The 22,552-nt window shown below is 51.3% G+C and overlaps 1 protein-coding gene across 13 annotated transcripts in view; it reads left to right on the top strand.

Annotated features, from left to right (window-relative positions):
* PKP4 (plakophilin 4) overlaps positions 1-22,552 on the top strand; it is a 1,672,883-nt gene that overhangs the window by 1,315,657 nt on the left and 334,674 nt on the right. The window lies entirely within an intron of this gene.

Genomic DNA, 22,552 nt, shown 5'->3' with positions numbered 1-22,552 from the left:
TAGTAACCTGTGGAGAGAAGATTGCCCAGATTTGAAAAAGGCACACTAAGAGTGCCGAAACACGTGTCATCTACATGGGCTATATATATATAAAAGAAAAAAACATGCAGAAAAATGCAAGAAGAAGCGAACTTATGATTCTTGATTATTATTTCAAGTGGCGCAGTAATAGATGTGTGCGGAACTTTTTTCTCACCTTCAATGTTTAGTCAGTGTTTGTTTTAAAAGCTGTTTTGTTGCTTTACATGGATGAAAATTAAGGATTTATGCAATGGAGCAAAAAGTAGCTTGGGTGCATGTTAGTCATTGCCCAAGAGGCAGGCACTATCTCTGCAGAATGAGAAGCTAATGCAATGCCCTGGCTTTTCAACCAATACCTGGTGTTAGGCAGAAACCTGTGCAGTTCCCTTAGGGACCACTGCAAAAAGTTTAAGACCACAGGTGTTAGCAGTAAACCCAATTGGTAGCAGTCTGTACCACCCAGATTTACCTGGTAGCTGTAGCTGAGCAGTCAGACTGCTCTCAAGAAGAGTTAGGCAGTATATGGCGTATACACAATAGGGCTCAAAATACAGTAGTACAAGCAAACACTGACCAGAGCTTTGGTATAAAAGTATATAATTATTTATTTTAAAACACACTTGTAAAAATACTCTGGCACTAATATGTCGAGCAAGTGCAAACAGTCACTAGAAATATATACACCTCCCTAATTATTTGACAAGTCTAGGTTAATACACCACTTATTTAGCAAAACAGAGGTGAGCGTGTAACCATAGATGGCACTCCAATAATTATTTAAAAAGGGAGAGAAAAGGCAGAAATAGGAAAAAACACACAATACCAACACTTTTAAAGAACCACAGCAAGTCAAGAAAGGCAGGGTCTACTGCAGAGCAAAAAGTTCATAAGCCTGGCCCACTCTTGGAGAGAGCAAGGTGGAATGTGCCCAAGATCACACAGTGGAAATGCACTAAAGGTCTTTGCAGGAAAAGTCAAAAAGAGGTTGGATCAAGTTAGAAAGGTAATGCTAACAGGTCCGAGGTCACCCCAGGATAGAGTCAAGGATTTACGGGACACCTTGGACAGTATGTTGCAAGGGAGACCAGGTGGGACACAGTACCTGAAATGGTGAGAAGGCTCCAGCGGGGGCAGTTGTTCCTGGCAGCGGGTGCAAGTTGGTGCTTCGTCCAGGGGAAGAGACGATCTCGACGTGGAGGAAAGCTGGAGGCCCTTGCACTGCCAGGGAAGAAACCAGCCGGGGAGTTTCCCGGTTAAAAGGTTACTACCGTTTTGTTTGCGGTAGTGGTGAAGCGTGGCAATCCGGCCGCCAGGGTGCTTGGCACGGGTGATTTGACCATGAGACGATCCAGGAAGGTGAAAAAGGCGAACTGGTTGGTCCCACCAGCTCAAAGGGAAGAAGACTCTCCTGGAAGAAGATCTTCTCTGTCGTCGGGAAAGTGGTGAATTTCGTACAGCAGGGCTCCACTGGTGCACTGGTGGTGTTGTTGTAGATGGCTCAACTTCTCCCCTCTTCGGATTCTTTAGGTCATGTGGCGACTTCTGAAGTCCCAGTCCCCAAAGCCCTGCTTTTATGCAGAAAACCCCCATTCATCAGTCTAGCTGTCAATCACACATGCGAAGTGGTGAGCCGGCCGGGCGGCTCACCACTGGGCCAATCACACAAGAGTGCGACTTGGGTTGCCAAGGCAACTCAGTCCAGGGTGCCTATTCCCCCCTCCCACACATCCTGTAGACCCAGACAGAGGGGCACCACTTCTGGAAGCTTCTGTGCAGAAGCCAGCCAAATGTGGAAGAAAGGGCTGGACTTGGGTTGGAGTTACAGAGGCGAACACAAATGCCATTTTAAAACAGAGTCCTGGCAAAAAAAACAACCGGGGAATCAATATTAAATAAATAACCCAGCTGTATCTTTAACATTGCACCAAAAAAGTGGTGCGTTTAAAATGAATGGGAAAATCCCATAGGAAATATTCCGGTGGAATATTTCGCGTGGTAACCACTGCCACCAGCCAGAAACTCGACAAGGGGGGACTGGACAGTGCCCCCTTGGAAAACAGACCCAGGGGCAATCGAATTACCCCTACCAGTACTTCCACAATATGATGGTTTGTACTGGTTCTGTTCACAATTTAAGACTAGTAAAGTCAATGGTGACTTTACATGCCCTGCGAGACAGTAGTCAGTCCCAGGGTATGAAGTCTATGTTGGGGGGGGGGGGGGGTCACTACGACACCCCTGTGTTACTGCACTGAGGGTGCTGTGTAACACACTTACCAAAACACATGAAGCTCTATGGAGTAAAAGACCCCATAGCCCATAAAACACATTATAAAGTCAAAGGATATTCTCAAATCATGCCTAAGACTGGGAGAAAAAAGCGTCTCACTCTTAGCAGGTGAAAAAATTAAACCCCAAAAATCCAGCAAAGCTGCTGGGGGACTCACTAGGTTTGGGAAATTAGCCTTAACAGAGAATTCTCCCCAACACCCGGCAGCTCTTGCCTACTGCATCTCCATTTTCTGCTCAACTTTCCGGTGCTATTCTGATGACACCAAACTCATTTTGAGGTTTACTTCAGCTTCCCTCCTCTCCTTTCCTCATCTCTCACTGTCTAATCGCCATTCAAAATTGGTGTGCTGCCAACAATCTATGTATAAATGCCAACAAGACCGAGATCCTCCTTATTGGTACACCATTTCCATCCTTTCCTCTCACTCTCTGGCCGGCCTCCCTTGGCCCTCCTCCTGCCCCTACCTGCCCGGCTAAGAACCTCAGGGTTATCTTTGACTCTACACTTTCCTTCTCCACACACATCTGACATTTCCAAAAAGTCAACCTTCTTATTGCACCTCCTTGGAGGTACTCTGCCTTTCCTCTCCTTCCCTCAAAAGTTCATAGTCTACCAAGCTCTGGTTCTCTCCAGACTGTATTACTGTAACAGCCTCTTTCTAAATCTACTTGCCTCCACTCTCCACCCTTTACAACTAATCCCTAACAGTACTGCGAGACTTGTCCTTGGCCTCAAGCCCTGGGATCGTATATCTCCAGCCCTGAAATCCCTTCATTGGCTCCCAGTGGCTGCAAGGATTGCATTTAAAACCCTCTGCATTGTCCACAAGGCTTTCTGGGGCCTGGGGCCAAAATACCTTCAGATATCGATCCATAAATACCTCCCCTCTCAAGCCCTTCGCTCCTCTACTTCTAACTCCATCAGGTCAGTCGTTTTGCAAAGTAACAAGTTGGGGGTAGATCTGTCTTCGTCTGGTGCCTCCCTTTGGAACAGCCTCCCGGCCACCTTGAAACTTGAGGAAAACCATCTCTGGTTCCGGAAGCATCTCAGGGCCTTCCTCTTTACCTCTGCCTTTGCCTCCCTTCTCCCCTGTTGATTTGTTTCTTCTCTTGGCATCATGCACTTGGCCATCTTCGGTCATTCGTGCCCAGGTACCTGCTCACCCTGCCACCCTTCTGCACTGCCTTCATTCCACCCTCTGCACTAGGGTTCTGTATCTGTACCCATACAGCGCTCCTCCCACTTTTCTTCTGCACTTATCAGATATACCTTTCCCCTGCCACTTGCTGGCTGTACTACCATGGTTTATCACCCTTATTTATTTTAATTAATATTTATTTCTGTTTTCTCTCCTCTGCTCTGCACTTTCCACTCCCCCACCCCATCCCCCCTTCCATGCACTTTCCCTCTTTTCTCTTTTCCATGCGCTTGCGCTTTCTTAAATGTCACTGGACCTAGTATGATCGCTGTTTTCTTTTTTGTTTTCCCTTGTTCCCCTCCCTTTTTGCCTGCTTGTGCTCTGAAACACTTGTGTGCCAGCGCAATATAAATATCATTTCTCCAGCATAGGGTCTGGCATGGATTCACATGCTCATGAATATTCCCCGTCAGGCTGGGAATCCTTGGTAAAGAAAAAATCATCAGTTTCGTTTCTGATCTGTCTTTCTTAGTAGTAACCAATCACTGGTCTCTGGGTCATACTGCCCCCAACCAATGACTGCCCTCTCCCTAAGCCCCGCCTCTGGCAGCCATCAGATTTTTACCGCACGTTCAAGTGTTGGGAGTCCTCGTGCTATAGCTCTCGAGCTTTTACTGCTTTTTGCGATTTTTCAAGGAGTTTAATCTCATTTTTTCTGTCAATTGAGCCTCAAGCTCCACCGTTTCTACTTCCGACCAACGGGGACCCGTTTCAGAATTTTCTACGCCCCTCAAGGGTGACGTTTTCGTCGAGTTACGCTTCTTGGAGGATTCCAGAAGTTTGAGGCCTACCCCGGACATGGCCCAGGAGAAAGGAAGCTCGACGCCCGGATCCAAGCTGTTCAGGAACTGTCCTGGATGCGGATTACAGAATGTGTTCAAGGAGGATGAGCACTCGAGGTGCCTCCTATTGTCTTCACGAGGACAAAACGCACGTGGAGAAGGACTGTGCGTTTTGCATGAACATGTCGGATCGGACTGAGGGATCGTCGGACCCGTCTCGTAAACTGGCTGGAAGGCAAGAGCCCGGTGATGGGGGCCCAACAAAAGGCAAAAACTGCAAGTCCATGGGCACCGGGAGCACCAAACGGTCGGGCTCCTCGGCTGCCAGGCATGGCGCACCTTCACCGACCCCATCAACCACGAGCCAACGCTCTGGCTCGGGGAAGAGCAAATCTGAGAACCCGGCTAAGCTTCTGGAGAGGCCCTGGTCGATCTCGAAGGAACCGGCCGAAGGGGAGCGAGGCAGTGACCCTCCCCCTAAGGTGAAGGCCTCAAGCGCACCCACGGTGGTGAAGGCCTTCATTCAACCGGCCAAGGCCTCTATTGAGGGAGTCGCTGTGGCCCTGGTGAAGCCTGTGGAGGCTACCCCAGTGGAGGCGACCTCAGGGCCCATAGTTTCCCTGCCTCCGCGAAGGGGATCCTCTTTTAAGCCCATCGAGAAGACCCCTGTGAAGACCCCGGTGGGAAAAGGGGGGGCGGTGCTCGTTACAGACACAGACTCCGAGGAGGAGCTAGTCGAAGAGGGACTTGACAAGAATTTGGAAGAGGCCTGTCCCACGGGAGGGATCCCGACGAGGGGGACAAGAGTGAGGGTGGTGACGATGTTGCTCCTGTGGAGGAGGAGCAACCGTCACGTCTGTCGCAGCCCGAGCCATAGGACAACTCGGCGGCCATTTTGACGGCAATCCAATACTTATGCACGGAGGTAAGGACGAGATTGCCCCTATCCCCGACGGACGACCCAACTGAACCGGGTCTGTCGGGGAGCCCTCCAAACAAGAGAAGGAGGATTTATCCAGCCCCGCCCTTTCAGCCGTCACGCCCCTCAGCCTTTGTCTCCTTCCCCAGTCCCGAGGGATGACACAGGAACAGATATGGCCACGACGGGGACAGATGACAACGCTGGTGACGACGGGACTGACCTCCCGTCGCCGATTCCTCGGGCATCCCCGCCCGACGAAATTGGGTCCTTCCACGCCATGATTGCCAGGGCATCCGAACTTTTCCAGCTCTGCCCTGAAGAAAAGAAGGAAGGCTTCCTCTACCAACGCGCAAGGCTAAGAGGAAGACGGTCCTCGCGGTGTCACTGCTAGATGACATCTGGGACGAGGGACTTGCGCTTCTGAAGAACCCGTCCACGACGCCTGCCAAGAGGGACCAGTACGAGTAGTAGTACCGGGTCCCCGACGCCGCCCCCTTGTGCCTGAGGGCACAGCCGACCCCGGATTCGGCGTCTCAGCAGCAGCCAAGAAGAAAGAGGGAGGGGGGGCCATCTGCTTCATCTTCAACTTCCCTACCGGACGGCGAGGGAAAAACTGGACGCCATGGGGTGACGAGTCATCTCGTCGGCGGCAACAACGATCAAGGCGGCCAACGCCCTAGCGATTGTGGCCTGCTACGACAGGGAATTGTGGTACAAGATCGCCCCTCCCCCCCTGTTGGATTTCCTCCTGGACGACAAGAGGGCGGAGGCCCTGGCGGTCCTACAGGAAGGTGAGGTGGCGTCGGACCACGCCATAACGGTAGCCACGGCCATTGCCGACACCGGTTTCCACCAGTTGGGCAACAGCGTTTGCCTTAGACAGCGGGGGTGGCTCAAAGCGACGGATTTCCGCCAAGACGTGCAAGCCAAGGTTTTGGACATGCCCTTCGACGGGAACAATCTGTTTGGAAAGACAGCGGATGAGTCACTGCAGGCCATCAAGACCGACAGACGGCTCGGGCCTTGGGAGTTCTGCTGCAACGACGGCCGCCCTTTCGGAACTCCGGAGGCAAGCAAGGTGCCTCCAAAGGATTCGGCGGCGGCTCCTCAACGTACCATCAGGCGGCCCGCTCCTCGTCGCAAGAAGCTTACAGGGGACAAGGCAAGTCAGGTGGATCTCGCCGTCGTCGCCAGGGAGGCCAAGGCGGCAAGGCCGCTTCCAAGCAAGACTGAAGCGGCTGTTACGTCGGGCCCCCACCGAAGCACCCCGGTGGGAGGACGGCTGACGAAGTTCGTCAGCGTGTGGGAGTCCATCTCCACCGACCGTTGGGTGCTGGATGCCCTGGCCCACGGGCACCCTCTTGTTTCTCAAGAAGTGCCCCCGAATTCCTCCCATGGCCAGGAAGGAAAATCACGTCCCTCAACTGCTGTTAGAGGTAAGGGTGATGCTCAAGAAAGGAGCCATCAGGCTCATCCCAAAGAGGCTCCGGGGCTCCAGAGTATATTCAAGATACTTCCTCGTCAGAAAGAAGACAGGAGGATGGCGTCCCATCCTGGACCTGCGTCGACTGAACAAATACATCAAGGCACAGAAGTTCCGGATGGTCACCCTCCAGCACGTGCTGGGCCAGCTGGAGGAAGGCGACTTCCTATCGTCGTTGAATTTGGAGGATGCTTACTTTCACATCCCCATACAAAAAGGACACCGAAAGTTTCTCGCGTTCGTGGTCCAGGGACGGCACTACCATTTCAAGGCCCTCCCATTCAGATTGAAGTCGGCGCCCAGGGTATTCACCTAGCGCCGGTGGCGGTGCAGCTGCACCTGCAGGGGATCTACGTCTACCCCTACCTGGACGATTGGCTCATCCGAGCAAGAACAAGGGAACTCGCCGCCCAACACACAGCGAAGACCGCCCGGCTGCTCACGGACCTGGGATTCTCCATCAACTTCCCCAAATTCCACCTGGTTCCGTCGCAGTGTTTCCGGGAGCCAGGCTCGATACAGTGGCGCGATTTGGCCTCGCCGTCAGAGGAAAGGTCGAAGGCCATCCTGGGCAAGGCGCAGCGTCTGCTGGCCACGTACGTGGCCAGGGTGAGGTCCATCAATTCCCTCCTCGGGATGATGTCCTCGTGCATCTACCAGGTGCGCCTGTGCAGGCTTCGGATGTCCCTCCACAGGAGTTCCTCGACGCCCGTTGGATGCAAGCGACGGGCACCTTTTAGGACAGGATCTCGCTCAACAAGGTTTTCCGCCAAACAATTCGGTGATGGGGCACCCACGCGTATCTCACGGCGGGCTCGGACTTTCAGTCCCCTGCATACCAGGTGACTGACGACGGATGCCTCCCTGGAGGGGTGGGGAGCGCACACCGGAGATCTTCACGTGAGAGGCCTCTGGCTCCCGGAGGAGAGGACGTTCCACATCAACATACTGGAGCTCTGAGCAGTGTTCTGGGCCCTCAGGTCGTTCCATCCGTCAAGGGCAAGGTGGTGAGGATCTTCACTGACAACACCACCACAATGTTCTACATCCGGAAGCGGGGAGGAACAAGATCCACAGCCCTGTCCAAGGAAGCCCAGGATCTGTGGCACTGGGCCGTTGCCCAGGGCCTGTTTCTGGTACCCTTTCATCTGGCAGGGACAAACGACACAATCGCCGACTTGCTCAGCAGAGAGCTGCGCTCATGCCACGAGTGGGAACTGCGTTGGGATCAAGTGGATCGACTCTCAGATGGGGAAAACACCCAATCGACCTGTTAATGACGGCGACAAACTCCAAGTTCCAGAGGTTCGCCAGCAGGTTTCCCCAGCCGAGGAGCATGGGCGATGCTTTCTCGTTCCCCTGGGATGGCCTGTTCCTGTATGCATTCCCTCCGTTGCCGTTGCTACTGCGACTCGTCAACCAGCTCAAGAGGTCCCGGTGCAGGATGATCCTCGTCGCACCGGAGTGGCCGAGGCAGATCTGGTTCCCGGACCTTCTGGACTTGTCAGCGTCCCCACCAGTCAAACTGTCGACGGATGCAGATCTTCTCTCCAGAGAAGGAGGCGCCATTCATCATCACAACCCGGAGTTGCTGAACTTGCAGGCCTGTCTCCTCCAGCACTAGAGTTTGGAGGGTACGATATCCCAGTGGACTGCAGAGAGGTTCTTGCAAAGGCCAGGGCGTCCTCAACTCTCGTGCTACGGACACAAGTGGAAGAGGTTCTCTGGTGCCGTGCACAGAAGATTAACCCTCTACGGATTACGGCCCCTCAAGTGCTACCGTACTTAGTCGCTGGCCAAAGCTGGACTAGCTCATGCTTCCATCAAAATACATCTGGCAGCGATTTCCCGATACACCAGAACTGCAGGACGGTCATCCCTGTGGTCTCATCGCCTGGTGAAGGAGTTTATGAAAGGACTGTTCTGATCGTTCCCGCCGGTGAAGGCTCCACCGCAGGCGTGGGAGCTCAACGTGGTGCGCACCAGGCTCATGGGCACGCCATTCGAGCCTTCTGTTGAAGTTCCTGTCGTGGAAGACGGCATTCCTTGTGGCCATCACCTCTGCACGATGCGTAGGAGAGATTCAGGCCCTATCCTGCAAGCCTCCATACTTGACTTTTCACGAGACGAGGGTGGTGCTGAGGACGCACCCCTCCTTCATGTCCAATCTCAACGAGCCCTTGGTGTTACCAGTTTTCTTCCCGTCGTCTTCGTCGCCGGCCGAGAGGACTTTGCACTCGCTGGATGTAGCTAGAGCGCAGAAGTTCTACGTGGACCGCACAAAGAGTTTTTGGAAGACATCACAGCTGTTTGTGAACTTTGGACCTGTGAACCAAGGGAAGGCTCTCTCGAAGGCTTCCATTTCCAGATGGCTCTCCGGCTGCATCATGCATTGTCACCTGTTGGCAAACCGACCGTTGCCCGACCGTCCGAGAACCCATTCGACCAAAGCGATCGCTGCTACCACAGCGTTTTGTCTGGTGTACCCCTGCTGGACATCTGCAGGGCTGCTATGTGGAGGTCGACGCACACCTTCACGAGATTCTACTGCGTCGACCGGGATTCCAGGGAGGAGTCCAGAGTCGGCCAGGCAGTGCTGCGCAACCTGTTCGCCTGAAGGTGGGCCTGGTGAGGAGGTAAGAGTTGCTTAATGTTGAGCCTTTGCGACGTCCCGTGGTTGTGCATGTGTGTACTGCTATGTATTCTTATATTCATGAGCATGTGAATCCATGCCAGACCCCATGCTGGAGAAGGAACAAGTTACTTACCTGTAACTGTTGTTCTCCAGCATGGGTCTGGCATGGATTCACATGCGAACCCTCCCTCCTACCCCTCTGCGGCTCTTCACTTGGTCATACTGCCACTTTACGTGCTACCAAATCTGAGGATGGCTGCCAGGGGCAGGGCTTAGGGAGAGGGCAGTCATTGTCTGGGGACAGTATGACCCAGAGACCAGTGATTGGTTACTACTAAGAAAGACAGATCAGAAACGAAACTGATTTTTTCTTTACCGAGGATTCCCAGCCTGACGACGGGGAATATTCATGAGCATGTGAATCCATGCCAGACCCATGCTGGAGAACAACAGTTACAGGTAAGTAACTTGTTCCGTCACTTCATAGCTATTTGAGCTCCCACGTCCTTCTATGTGTTGTATTCGAGAGGTCCCCTTTTAAAACGATCATCGATTGATCAGGCAATGTGTGTCCATACTTTGTGAAGTGTGTAACTATTATTGTTCACGGTCAACATTCATCAGGGATTTTCCACGAAGCTCCTATAATTGCATACAAGCAACCGAGAAACCTAGCACCTGACCAGGAGTATGTTTTCACTAGATCAAGGATAAAGAAGACCTTGAACGAACCCTTGCAATTTTAGGAGATACAAAGTGTGCAAACACATCTGCACGGGATCTCCCTTAACCCCCACAGAACCGAACAATGCCTATACAAGGGACATAAATGTGCAGATTATCCAATGTTGAATAACACATCTAAAGCAAGAAATGCACGCAAGGAAATTATGTAGGCGAGAACTGGAAGGAGATGTGTGAAAAGAGCAACCTTATGTAGTTCTACCATCTTGAACCACAAAATCAAAACCTCAGTGGGAAGACATTTCAAACAGGATGGCACACTTTGCAGGATCCTATTGGTGATGGTTTTAAAAGGTGTCCTCTCGAATACGACACACAAGGACCTTGTTAGAGTGGCATAGCAGTCAGGCTTATCTTAAGAGGAAGATGTGAGTTGTGGGTAATAAACAACTTACACATACATCCATATTAAAATAGTATTTAACAGTGACTTTTCTGTAAATATAATAAATCTCTAAGCACACACAAAGGTATACTTTTCAATACTTTCAAAGGGCCACTTCTTAGTTGGTAGTTGCTGAACGCATACAATTGTTACAGGAGTTTGACAGCTCTACTGTACTATCATTAATAACGCACACGTTAAGCTTCAGGTTCTAGAGGCATTTTCCCTGCACAGCAAGTCTTTTAAAGTCCAAAACGCAACCCTAGTTAAACGTCCGATCAGAGAGGCTTAAAGTCTTGAAAAGCAGCAGAAGTCAAAAGTTCCTGTGAATACTTTCTAGTCTCTAGGAAAGGATAAAAGAAAGCTTAACCAACGTTGGAGACCCTGTTCAAGGACTTGCTAAAAGGACACAAGCAGCGGCTTGAGTCTGAGGTAAGGGGGGAGGGCGGTGTTGCCCTAGACACCTCAATGTGCATGCCAACGTTCTCGAGTGACTTTCTGGAATAAGATGAGCAGTACCTTTTCACCCACAGTACCTTAGGTTTGAAGAAAACTTTTGTGGTGGATGCTCTGCAATGTTGCAGCTCTGAACCCAGCCTCCGGATTCCTTGGTCTAATGACGAAAGGCAGGACAATGGACTGGACCTCTTTGCAGCAGTCACAACAAAGGACCTCTGGCACGGCTTTCATCAAATTCAGTCACTGCAGTTTTGACATCTTTTCTGCAGCACCAACAAAGGACGCGATTCGCCCGGCCAATCTTCTTCGGTTCCTGCAGTCCCACACTCTGAGGTCTGGTGGTGTTGGATTGGGTCTCTGGAGTGTTCTTGTGGGCTCAGCAAAGACTTGGAAAGATTCTGCCTTTCCACGACAATGCATTCAAAATGGGCAGCAGGTCTCCTGGTATTGGGGTTCCGCAGCTATGGACACTCGCAGGACCTTGGGAGATGGCTCAAATCAAAGTTTGTCTTGGGACTGGTTGTTACCACCAGTCAAAGGGAAGGAGCCATCCTCTTTGGAGTTCCTCTGTCACACAAAACAGGGTTAGGACAGCAGCGGTCGCTTCAGGCAGTTGCAAAGGGACTGCGGGATTCTCTAGTTGGCTTCTTCGATTGCTTCAGCTTCCAGTGGGGGACTTGCTTTTCACTCCAGGAGCCTCACCTTTTTATACAGTTCCAGCAATCACTCCTCTGCATAATCTTACATCCTGTCCCCTTTCCTCCATACTGCATGGGCATCCCTCGCTAGAGATGGGCGACGGAACCTTTCTCACCAGGAAAAAAAATCTTCTTCCCCTTTAAATTTAGAGGCGCACGGGGGCGTGGCCCTGGGAGCATGCGCTCCCCTGACTTGGCCCACTGGCACCACTCCTCAGTCCCCTTTTCCGTGTTGACAGGAAAGGGCTGATTTCACCAGCGCTGCTGGGTTTGGCTTCGGCCATGTAATACCACATGCTCTTCCCCGGATACTTCTATCTTTTTGTCTTCGTTTTGCCAATCAGGTACTTGGTCCTCTGGCGCCACGCTCCTCCCTGGCGCATGTTGACTTCGGTGTGCTTCAGCAGGTGTCCAGCCAGCGAGGGGCTCTTCCCTACATCCGACCCACAAGCTCTTTGCTTCCGCTGCCTTGGCCCCGACCATGGCTGGGAAGGTTGTACTGCGTGCAACACACTTACTCCATGCGCTTTGAAGAACAGGCTAGCTCGGTGGAGGGAGCTCTTTGAAAGGTCGCCTCCACAGGACTTGAAGGACTTTGTCAGACCGAGGTCCAGGGGAGGGCTGCTGTTTTCAATCGCACCCCGTAAGGGCAACCCCTTCCCAAGGAAACTCCCGAGTGGGAGGAACCTTTCTCGTTCTCGCACCAGCACATGTACCGAGGCTAGTCCAGCTATCTGCCTCATGGCCAAGGGGTCATCAGATCCTTCTGGGCACAGTGCTGAGAGACCGCAAGGTTCTTTTACTGGGTGTACAACCGCGGGGCAACGCCCTAGTACAATCATATTGTCTGAGGGGGCGCTTGCACGCAGCACCACCGGTGACCCTGCCAAGGACAATACGCCTTGCAGGCCCAGGCCTGAGGTGCAGAGTAGGTCTCATGCTTCACCGCCAAGAGTCTTGGAAAAGGCCGGGCCCGGTGAGCTAAGCACTTCGGCTTGTGGCTCACAGCTCGACAAAATGGCTGCTGCGCCAGATAAAATGGCTGCTCGTCCAATGCCACTCCTAGGAACAGAGTAGGCGGGAGAACGAGTTACAAATTGGGACTGGTGTCAACCAGGTACGTGGCCTACAGTTTATCCATCAGCAGCGCAGAGCAAATTTCCCCCGCAACTGAGACAGGGTGCGCTCCAGCAGCCACCAGCCACTCAGTCAATATCACCTGCCACCTTTTCAGCCTCCAAAGACAGTTTCTTCAAAAGGTTCTTTGCACTGATGCAAACTCATCAGATGGTGCAGGATACTATCAAGGACATGCTTCCTCTGGTCACTCCACCGTCGCCCATAGTCCTTACTCCTATGGCTCCGGAGCCGCAGGCCCCAGTGCAGCCCCTGCCGGCTTCTTCGATTCCGGCTCCCCTACCTCCCCCAGTACAGGCGGTTCCGTACCAGCCAACGGCTCCAGTTCCAACACTGCAGTCCATGGTGCCCAGTACTCCTCCACCCGCCCTGGACAAACCGGACACCCTGATGGACACAGACGAGGAGGAGGATCCGGACACGCTGTCGTCAGTCGATGCCTTCCACGAACGGCTTGCAGGTTTGGCAGAATATTTGGGGCTTCCTCAACCGAGGTCGAACCAGAGGAAAGGGTTTTGGCAGAAGTCCTTACTGTGCCCCCCGCCACCCTCCAAAACGGGGATCCCGATGTAGAAGGACGTTGCCTTGGCAAGGAAGGGGTGGCTCAAGCCACACTCGGCCCATACTGTAAATCGGCACCTCAACACCAAGGATAGGCAAGTGGAAGGGATCCAGTCTTGCTGTCGGCACACCCTCATCCACACTCTTCGGTGATCGCTGCAGCGTCACTCTACTCGAAGCCTCAGTCGTCCTCGGCCACCTCGTCCTCGGCGCTGCTAGGCAAGGAGAAGTTGTTCTTGGAGGCGTACGGAAAGAAGCTGTATTCTAACGCCTCTACACCTGCGCCAATCCAACGCTGGTGCCATGCTGGCAGCCGTTAATGAAAGACTTTGGCGAGAAAGGGCGGACTTCCTTCCAAAGCTTCTGGTGCAGAGCCAAGCACGCTTCAAGGCGGGGCTGGCAGAGGCCAAGCTGGTGGCACAGGACATCATGGAGTCAACTGTGGCCCATATCGATAACTCTGGCCAGGCCATATGCATCGCCACGGACATGAGAATGACTGCCTGGCTTCGGGCTACCAAGTTTAACGCAGACTTCCAGTAACGCATATTGGACCTTCCATTCCAGGGTAGTGACCTCCCTCACTCCAGCGATGAGGAATTCGATAAAAAGAATAGTTTGCAAACTGCAGTCTTTATCCTAACAAAGGCCACGCCCAAGACGTACACTCAGTCGCATCAATGCTCCGACAAGGGGTGGGCGTTCGGCGGGCTTCGGGGCTTCCAGGAACGGAGGTCAAGACAGCCTCATGGTTCTCTGAGGCAGCACTGGGGCAAACAGCAAAAAAAGGGAGGGAGGGGTTTTTCCAGTTCCCCCTCCTTCACAGCAGCCTCAGAAGGAAAGGAGGCTTGCCACGTCCCTTCGGGGCTGCGTGTCTCCGGTGCGGGGCAGGCTTCCCTTTCACGTGTAGTTTTGGTGCCAGAACCTTTCGGACCCCTTGATCCTCTCCGTAGTATCACCGGGGTACCGCCTACTGGTCCCTCCCTCTCCTCCACTCACACATTGGGACAGCAACTCTGTTGGTGTAAATTCGGTTGCTCGTCGAGAGCCAGGCAGTGGAAGAAGACCCAGCCTCCCAGAGAGGATTGGGCTTCTATTCCAGGATTTTCGCCATACAAAAGAACCAGGCTGGCGTGAGTTTTGTTGGACCTTTCCACCCTCAATCTCTCCCGCCCTCTTAAAAAATTAAAGATGGCTATGCCAACACTCATTGCTGAGACACTGGACAAGAGAGATTGGATGTGCTCCCTGGATCTGAAGGACACTTATCTACACATCCCAATTTGGCAGCTGCATCGCTCCTTCCTGCGTTTCAGGATCATGGACTGCCATTTCCAATACAAGGTGCTACCATTTGGCCTCAACTCAGCTCCAAGGGTATTTACCAGGCTCATGAATGCAGTGGCAGACTTCCTCAGGGCCACCATGTCTACCCGTACCTGGATGATTGGCTCGTCAGGGCAAGATCTCGGAGACGGTTCACTGCACTTATGAACACACTCCACGACGTGGGGTTTACAATCAACCTCAAGAAGTCTCAGCTGCAGCCTACGGAGAGCCTGACCTTCCTGGGTTTTATCTGGGACACATGCTCCGGAGAGTCTTTCCCCTCAGAGAACAAGATTGTGGCTATCAGTGGAGCCACTACTCGCTTCCTTACCAGAGTAGTGACCCCGGCCTGGTGGTACCAACTCTTATTAGGTATCAAGGCAGCAGTCCTACTGGCCGTACCCCACGCGAGACTCAAGAAGAGGAGATACAGCTGCACTTCGCAGCCTCATGGAATCAGGAGAGGGGCTCCCAAGCGAAGCCGGTCAGCATTCCTCCTTCTCTCCGCTCAGACCTCACATGGTGGTCCAAGGACTGTAACCTGTGGATGGGTAAGCCCTTCCGGCACCGGCCCTACAGGTCACCTACAGGACTCCTCCCTTGATGGCTAGGGAGCCACTCTGGACAGCCAAAGCGTCTGGATCCGGCAGGAGTATCAACTGGCTGGAGCTGAAAGCTATCTGGATAGCTCTCAAAGCTTTCCTTCATCTCATTGGTGAAATGTTGTTCCTATCCAGACTGACAACTCCACCAGCATGTACTATGTCAACAAACGGGGGGGGGGTACCATGTCCCCTACACTGTGCAGCCTAGCGGTCAGCCTGTGGGAATGGGCCCTGGAGAACATCTACCACCTCACGGGAGAGTCTAACTTGGAGGCGGACAGGCTCAGCAGACTGGGAGCAGACAATTACGAGTGGCAATTGAACGACCAGGTGCTGCTGGAGGTCTTCAGCCAATGGGGGCATCCTCAAGTGGATCTTTTTGCCTCCTGGGACAACAGGAGGTGCCAGAAGTTCACGCCCTGGCAGGGGCAGGGCCGGCTCCCTGGGCGACGCATTCTAGATAGTGAAACAGCATGACGGTGTATGCCTTCCCTCCCACACCTGTGGTCCACAGGGTGATGTGCAAGATAAATGAATCTGATCACCTCAGCTACAGTCTGATAGCTCTGTGGTGGCTGTCGAGACCATGGTTCTCTGTACTTCTCAGCCTCACGGACAGACCACCCATTCACCTGATGGGGCCAGCTCCTCTGCTGGCTCAGCAGGGGGGGGGCAGGGTCATCCACCCCACCCCACAGAAGTTAGCCCTCTCAGCGTGGTTCCTGAGCATGTCATGCTTAAGCACCTGAGCCTATCACAGGAGAACCTAGAGATCATTCAGGGTGCCAGGAGCAAGGCTACCAGGAGCCAGTACAAGAGTAAATGGACTAGGTTCTGTCATTGAGCAGTCTCTAAAGAGATCAGCCCCCTTTGCGTGCACGCTGGATGATGTGCTCTCCCTCTCTGCACATCTTGCACACATGCCGCACCTATTTGGCAGCCATAGGGGCCTACAGAGGAGGAAGTCTTCTCTTTCAACCCAATAGTCGGGAGACATTTGGTGGGCCTTTCCACTGTTTGTTGCCTTTATTATTTATTTATTGTTATTTATCTGTTTATCCTCTGCTTCGCACTTTCCACCTCTCCCCCCTTCCATGCACTTTTCCCCTCCCCCCTAGCCCATGCACTTGCCCGTTCTCAATGTCACTGGGCCTAGTAAGATCGCTGTTTTGTTCTCCCCTGTTCCCCTTCCTTGTCGCGCTCTGAAACACTTGTGTACGAGCGCGATAGAAATAAAATATCAATCAATACCCGCCCATCAAGAAGCCACACCCTGTGTGGGACATCAGTGTGGTGCTGGGCACCCTGGCGCACAAGCCCTTCCAGACAATGGCGTCCGCAGACATCAGGCTGGTCCCCATTAAGACAGCTTTGTTAGTGGGTCTCACCTCTGCTTGCATAGTCTTCGAGATCCTGGCTGTGGTGGCCTCAGAACCATATAGCACTGTTCACAGTGATAAGGTGGTCCTGCAGACACACCCCGTGTTCCTACCTAAGGTACCTTCTGCTTTCCATCTAAATGAGGAATTAGTCTTACCTACGTTTTTTGCTGACCCCAAGGACGAGGCTCAGAGGGTCCTGCAATGTGTGGATGTCAGACGCGCTCTGAAATTCTATCTGGACAGGACCAGGAGCTTCCGCTTGTTTGGTGCGGTCACCAAACAATATCCAGATGGATTATCCTCGCTATTGGCGAATGCTACAGACTAGCGGGCAAGGACCCGCCGGAAGGCCTAAGGGCTCATTCCACATGGGGCAAGGCAACTGCTGCATCTCTTCAAAGGGGTATCCCAATAAATTATTTTTTTGCAGCGGCCAGTTGATCGTCTATCCATACATTTGTAAAACATTACTGTCTGGATTCTTCCTCCAGTCATGGAGGTCTTTTTGCAAAAGCCGTCCTCCATTCAGTCCATGATCAGGTCTAAATGTAATTGGTACTCCCACCTCCAAATGATTACGGCTTTGAGAGTCTTATCATAAGATGAGGAATACGTGGGAGGAACATCCAATCGAAAGAACGTTACCAGGGGTAAGTAACTTAATCTTTGATCTTCCCATACCTGATGGCCAGTGTTTTGTCTTTTTTCTTTCAGGACTGCTGAGACTAGAATTCCTTGCAGCGGATGCCAGGACATACCGCTGACCAGAAAGAGACAAAGCAGTGAACATCGAGCCAGCGCAACGCCGTTTACTGCAGACTGGCAATGCACACGCATATCCAACAAAATACAGACTTGGAAATAGACTTTGGCAACAGCAGGCCTCCATTACAGGACACTGGCAGATCTGCATTCGGAGAGTGGGCGGGCTTAATTGGCGATTCATGGTTTCCCATTTCTGTAACCCTTCCCCTGGTGGAGAGCAAGGCAGCAACTGGCCTGGGGGTTCCAGCTGAAGCGGAGAGCCACTGGAAGGGGGGAGGGGGGCGGGGAGGAGGCGGATAAAGCTGGACAGGAAAAACAAGGAGTGTTATTGTTCAGATGAGGTCAAGAGAGAAGTTGAACCAAAAAACCACATGGAGAAAATAGAGTGGAATGGAGTGTGGCAGAGAACTACAGAGTATGTGCAAGGTATAGGTATTTGATGAGAGAAAGTGCTACTTGGGTGTGAGAGTATGTGTGGTAAGTGAAGAGTGATTGACATACATTGCAGAAGTAGGGGAAGTAAGAGTGAATGAGAAAGGTGAATGCATGTGAAAGAAGAGTGGCTGAGTGAAGGAGGGGTGGCGTGTCGAGTGGCAACGTGGAATAATGGGAGGGGAATGTAGTAAAGAGTAGTGGAAGGAGGTTGTAGAGATTAGTGGGAGGAGTGTGAAGTGAGTGATGGGAGGAGTGTGAAGGTGAGAGTAGTGGATGGAGTGTTTAGAGGAGAGTAGTATGAGGATAGTGTAGTGAGTGGAGACAAGTAGAGATTAGGAGGAGGGTACAAATAGAGTTGAAAGGATACTAGCAGTAAGAGGGGTGATGGTAAAACATTGTCGGGACAGAGTAAGGGAGAGGAAGAGAGGCAAGTGGAAGGAAAGACGATGAAAGTGATCAAGAAAGTGAGTGTAAAGGTTTAGTAGGTCCTGGGTGGAAGGTACGACTACATGATATTCTTCTTGTGGGACCTCCAGTTAGGATCTACCTAGAAGACCAAGGAGGCAGTAAGAAATTAGACAGTTGCTTTTAGGCCCTCACGACTAGCAAGCCAGATGTTAGACAGTACAGGTTACCAGTCTCTGGTGACCACTTTGGGGTTTAGGAAATTCAGAGCTAGGGTGGAGGGAGACCGGGAAAGGTGAGAGAAGGATAGCCTTTAGCTGGACACTATTAAAATAGTATCGAACTGTCTTTGAGAGTTGGTGTGTACTTGAGGCCATCTGTGACAAGTTTGTTACATTTGTAAGTACACACCTTAAGGGAACTTGCTGGCATAAGACATTGATAGGAAGACTTTTATTTTTGGCCTTCAGCACCAGTCTGCTGGTAAAGAAAATTGAACTCTTTTTGATAGTTGATGCAATTGTGTTGTCTAAGTTTTGGGCTAAAGGGACAATTTTTTGTTTAGGTTCCGCCTCGGTAGACTAACACTAACCTTATGTGTCTACCATAGGATCGCAACAACTCCAAGTTAGTAGCTTGTCGAGGCTTAACTTTAAATGAGTGTGTCCTTTCACAGATTCCTTATCTTGTATATATTCTTGATACTTTAGGAGATTTCAGAAAATTTTTGACTAAAGGGGGCACTGTGCGGTATTGGGGTTGAGGTGCCTTGGCGCTCTTCATGCTTGCACTGCGGCCCTAGACTTACTTTTTTTATGGATGCTGAGCACTCTCTTCAAAACATTTGTTAACACCTCAGAATTGTTCTGGCATATATCCAAACCCTTGACTTGATTTCAGGTTGTCTACCCCGAAACCTTCCAGTGTTAAATGTGAAGATTGGGACTCAATGTCCTTTACCGATCCTCACAGAATTGGTCTCTGGTGTCTCAGTACCACCTACAAAATCAATGACTGTGGCTCATGTCAACAGATGACGCCCCAAGTCTTTGAAAGGGGAGAATATCTATCTTTGCTCTCGACACTCGATGTCTAAATCATCTATTACACCCCCTTTGAAAAAAAAATCCTCCAAAGGTAAGAGCTCTGAGCCAAACAGACATCCACAGAGAAGTGACTCCAGTCATTCTTCATTTAGAAAGTTGAAAAGAGAATGTAGACACTCATCCTCCATGGATTCCTTGCCCAAAGATATTGGGTACGTTTCCCATCCAAATCTGCCTCTGCAGAAAAATCGGAAGAATTTAGTTTAAAGATGTTTGGTGCATTCTTAAATGCAGCTATCTGTTATATTTGGAGCCAGAGAAAACGTTGGATCCATTTTGCCGTTGAAGACTGGCAGGGACTCTGACAAACCTGCATCCCGTGTGCCTAAGTGCCCAGGTGTGAAAAACAGTCTTGGGAGATCCCGAGTAGTTCCGCTGTCGTCAATCGCCGGTGTTGCCTTTTCATCCGTCAAAGCCATATCGGCATCCACTTCGAAGGACCAAGCAACGTCAAGGAAAGAGACTACTTTGACGTTGATGTACGTTCCACAATCAATGATTGACTTCATGTGGTCGTTTCAATCTATGACGAAGGCAACCAAATTTTGCCTTTTCTGACTCCGAACACCCCAGAAGAATTAATCTTGGACTAGTCGAAACTAGAGAACGTGGTCTGTGACTTAGAAAACACTAGTGGGCTGGACACCTCTCTGCAGGTTAAATTCATACAACCAGACGTTCATGCTCCTTGTGATGCTACCTACAGGAAGATAATGTCCAAGGTCTCTGAGGTATTGGGGTAGGGTCCCTCCAATAGTGAGATCGCAAAATATGACCTTACGGACATATTAAACAAAGGGCCTCCAAAAGAACAATCTTGCCATTCCAGGCAGCCTTTAAAAAAAAATAACTGTTGGAAGTATGGAAGAAGCCATTTTCAGCTTTCTGTTGTGCACAAAGACCTTTTGAAAAATATAGACCTGCCTCCTCAGACCCTGATTCTCTCTCTCTCCAAACACTTCAGCCTTGAATGTTTGGTGGTTCAAGCAGCTACCTCTGGAGCATTACCACATGCTTATCCCTTCCTTCCACTAGACGGGGATGACAAAAGCTGTGATTCATTGTCTAAAAAAGATTTTGCACCAGGCAGCATGGCCTTAAAGGCTATAAATGCATCCTGTGTCCACACTGTGGGCTACAATTTCTGAGACGGAGAACAAAGGGTAAATACGAGGGTTCTATGATTTAATATCACATAGTAAAGAGGCAGCATGCCAAACCCTCCATTAAGGGCTTCATGCAGCAGACTGTGGGTAAAGCCGTGGGCTTCACACTAGTTCATTGTCGAGCAGTTTACTTGGTTAAGAATGTCTGGTTTTGCACCAGACCTCCAAGCAAGACTGCTAGACATGCCTTCTGATGGCTCAGACTTGTTTGGTTGGGCCCAAAGCTGATCGTTTGGAAAACTTCCAGGCCTCTAAAGCTCAACCTTGAGTACAAAACTGGAGGGGCAGACCATTTTGTAATTTCTCCTAGTTTAGCCAGTGCAGTAAAGGACAAGCCACATCTAGATTAGGGCAAAGAGTGTTCATAGCCAGCTAGAGGTAGAGTAGGACATTTTTCCGAGGCGGCTGAATCATCTGTCCCATCAGGATCACATCATTCAAAAACCACTCTGAAGAATTCTCCCACTTCTATCCAATTGGAGGAAGATTGGCCCTGCATTCCTAAGAATGGTGGCACATTACTTTGGATGCATGGGTGCGCCAGTCAAGTGGTATCCCAAGCCCATTCTTTCATTTTATGCAGCGCCCCACAGACTGCCATCCACCCACACACCTCATCAGATTCCAGATCTGCTACTCCTGCAAGAGATTACTTCCTCACTGGAGAAAGGGGCCATAGAAATGGTGATTTCATTGAAGAACCAGGGATGGTACTCCACTTATTTGCCCATATCAAGAAAGCACTGGGGAACGGAGGCGCTGTTGAGCAGCCAGACGAGATGGTCGCCTGAGCGTGAAGCTCCGTCCCAACTATAATCCTTGTGCATAAATCTGTTACTTTGCACACAACAATATATACAGAAGATTTGTGCACAGGAACCGAACGGGCATTGGCCCCCTTAAGCAGAAGACCTCGGACGCAAGCATTGCCCTACAGTAGCCCTTCAAAGAAGTGCTGCATGCCACGGCGACCGCTGGGCCCCTCATGGCCTGAGGAGGGTGAGGAACCGGGCCCCACTGTAACTCTTTGTTGGAAGCGAGCCACTGTGCCGGAGCCGAGTAAACAACCATGCTGAACGCCGGAGGCCCGACCAGTCCGGTGATGGTGGGAGTGCTGTGGAGGCCAACAAGCAGACGTGACGCAGAGCAACACCGTTGCCCGGATGGCGTGGCGCCGAGCAGCTAGTCGGCGATTGCAGGACAGGAGAGTCTGGCGTGCCGCCCCGTCTCCCTCACGAGAAGCTCAAACATGATTTAGAAACGCGGGAGCCAGCACGCAAGCTCTCGCTAATGTGGAACTAAAACAACTCCGACTGCCTGTGGGTCCCTGCCGCCGGGTGATACTGCGGAACTGAAATTTACAACATTTGGGTCATAAGCTTGATTGCGCAAGCTGAGGGCACACCCAAAACAAGCCCGCTACACTGCCCATAGTTGTCGCTGGAACAGGATAATATGCCAGCTCCCCTGTGATGGGATAAATCAATCCTGCTTCGCTACACGTGCTGGATATCTGTTTAGGTACATGCACGACTGGCAGCACGTAGCATGTGTTGTCCGTGCAGATCGGATCTAACACCAAACAAATCAGGAAGAATTACTGACTGCTTACCAGAACTACTGCTCGTCGGAGGCTGTTACACGGGAAACATACATGAACAATCCTGCATGTGAAGCTAGTGAACGGCTGGAAAACACTTGTGGGCCAGAATAACAACCAGGAGCACTACGCTGATGTGAATAGCTGGCACACATGCAAGGCAAGTGGAAACAAAGCACAACTCGTTGGGAGACTGATTCCAGTGAGGTACTCCTACCAAGACGAGGACGGATTCTGAACAATCCCAGCATATAAGTGCACTAAAGTCTGTGCACGTATGCTCAAGACCTGATTAGCGTACACAAGTTTGAAACCAGAAGGGAGTCTCACTCCAGCTGGGCTCCATATTGAGACCCCAAGTGGGTTGATATATGCCACCAAGCGATGAAGGCTGTACCCACACCCTAGACACTAGGGAACAATTAGCACTGGGTGGATCAA

The sequence above is a fragment of the Ambystoma mexicanum genome, chromosome 9, assembly GCF_040938575.1.
Source record: "Ambystoma mexicanum isolate Mex_15411 chromosome 9, UKY_AmexF1_1, whole genome shotgun sequence".
Classification (NCBI taxonomy): domain Eukaryota; kingdom Metazoa; phylum Chordata; class Amphibia; order Caudata; family Ambystomatidae; genus Ambystoma; species Ambystoma mexicanum.
The sequence above is the reverse complement of the archived record's forward strand: the minus strand, read 5'-3'. Positions and strand labels throughout refer to the sequence as shown.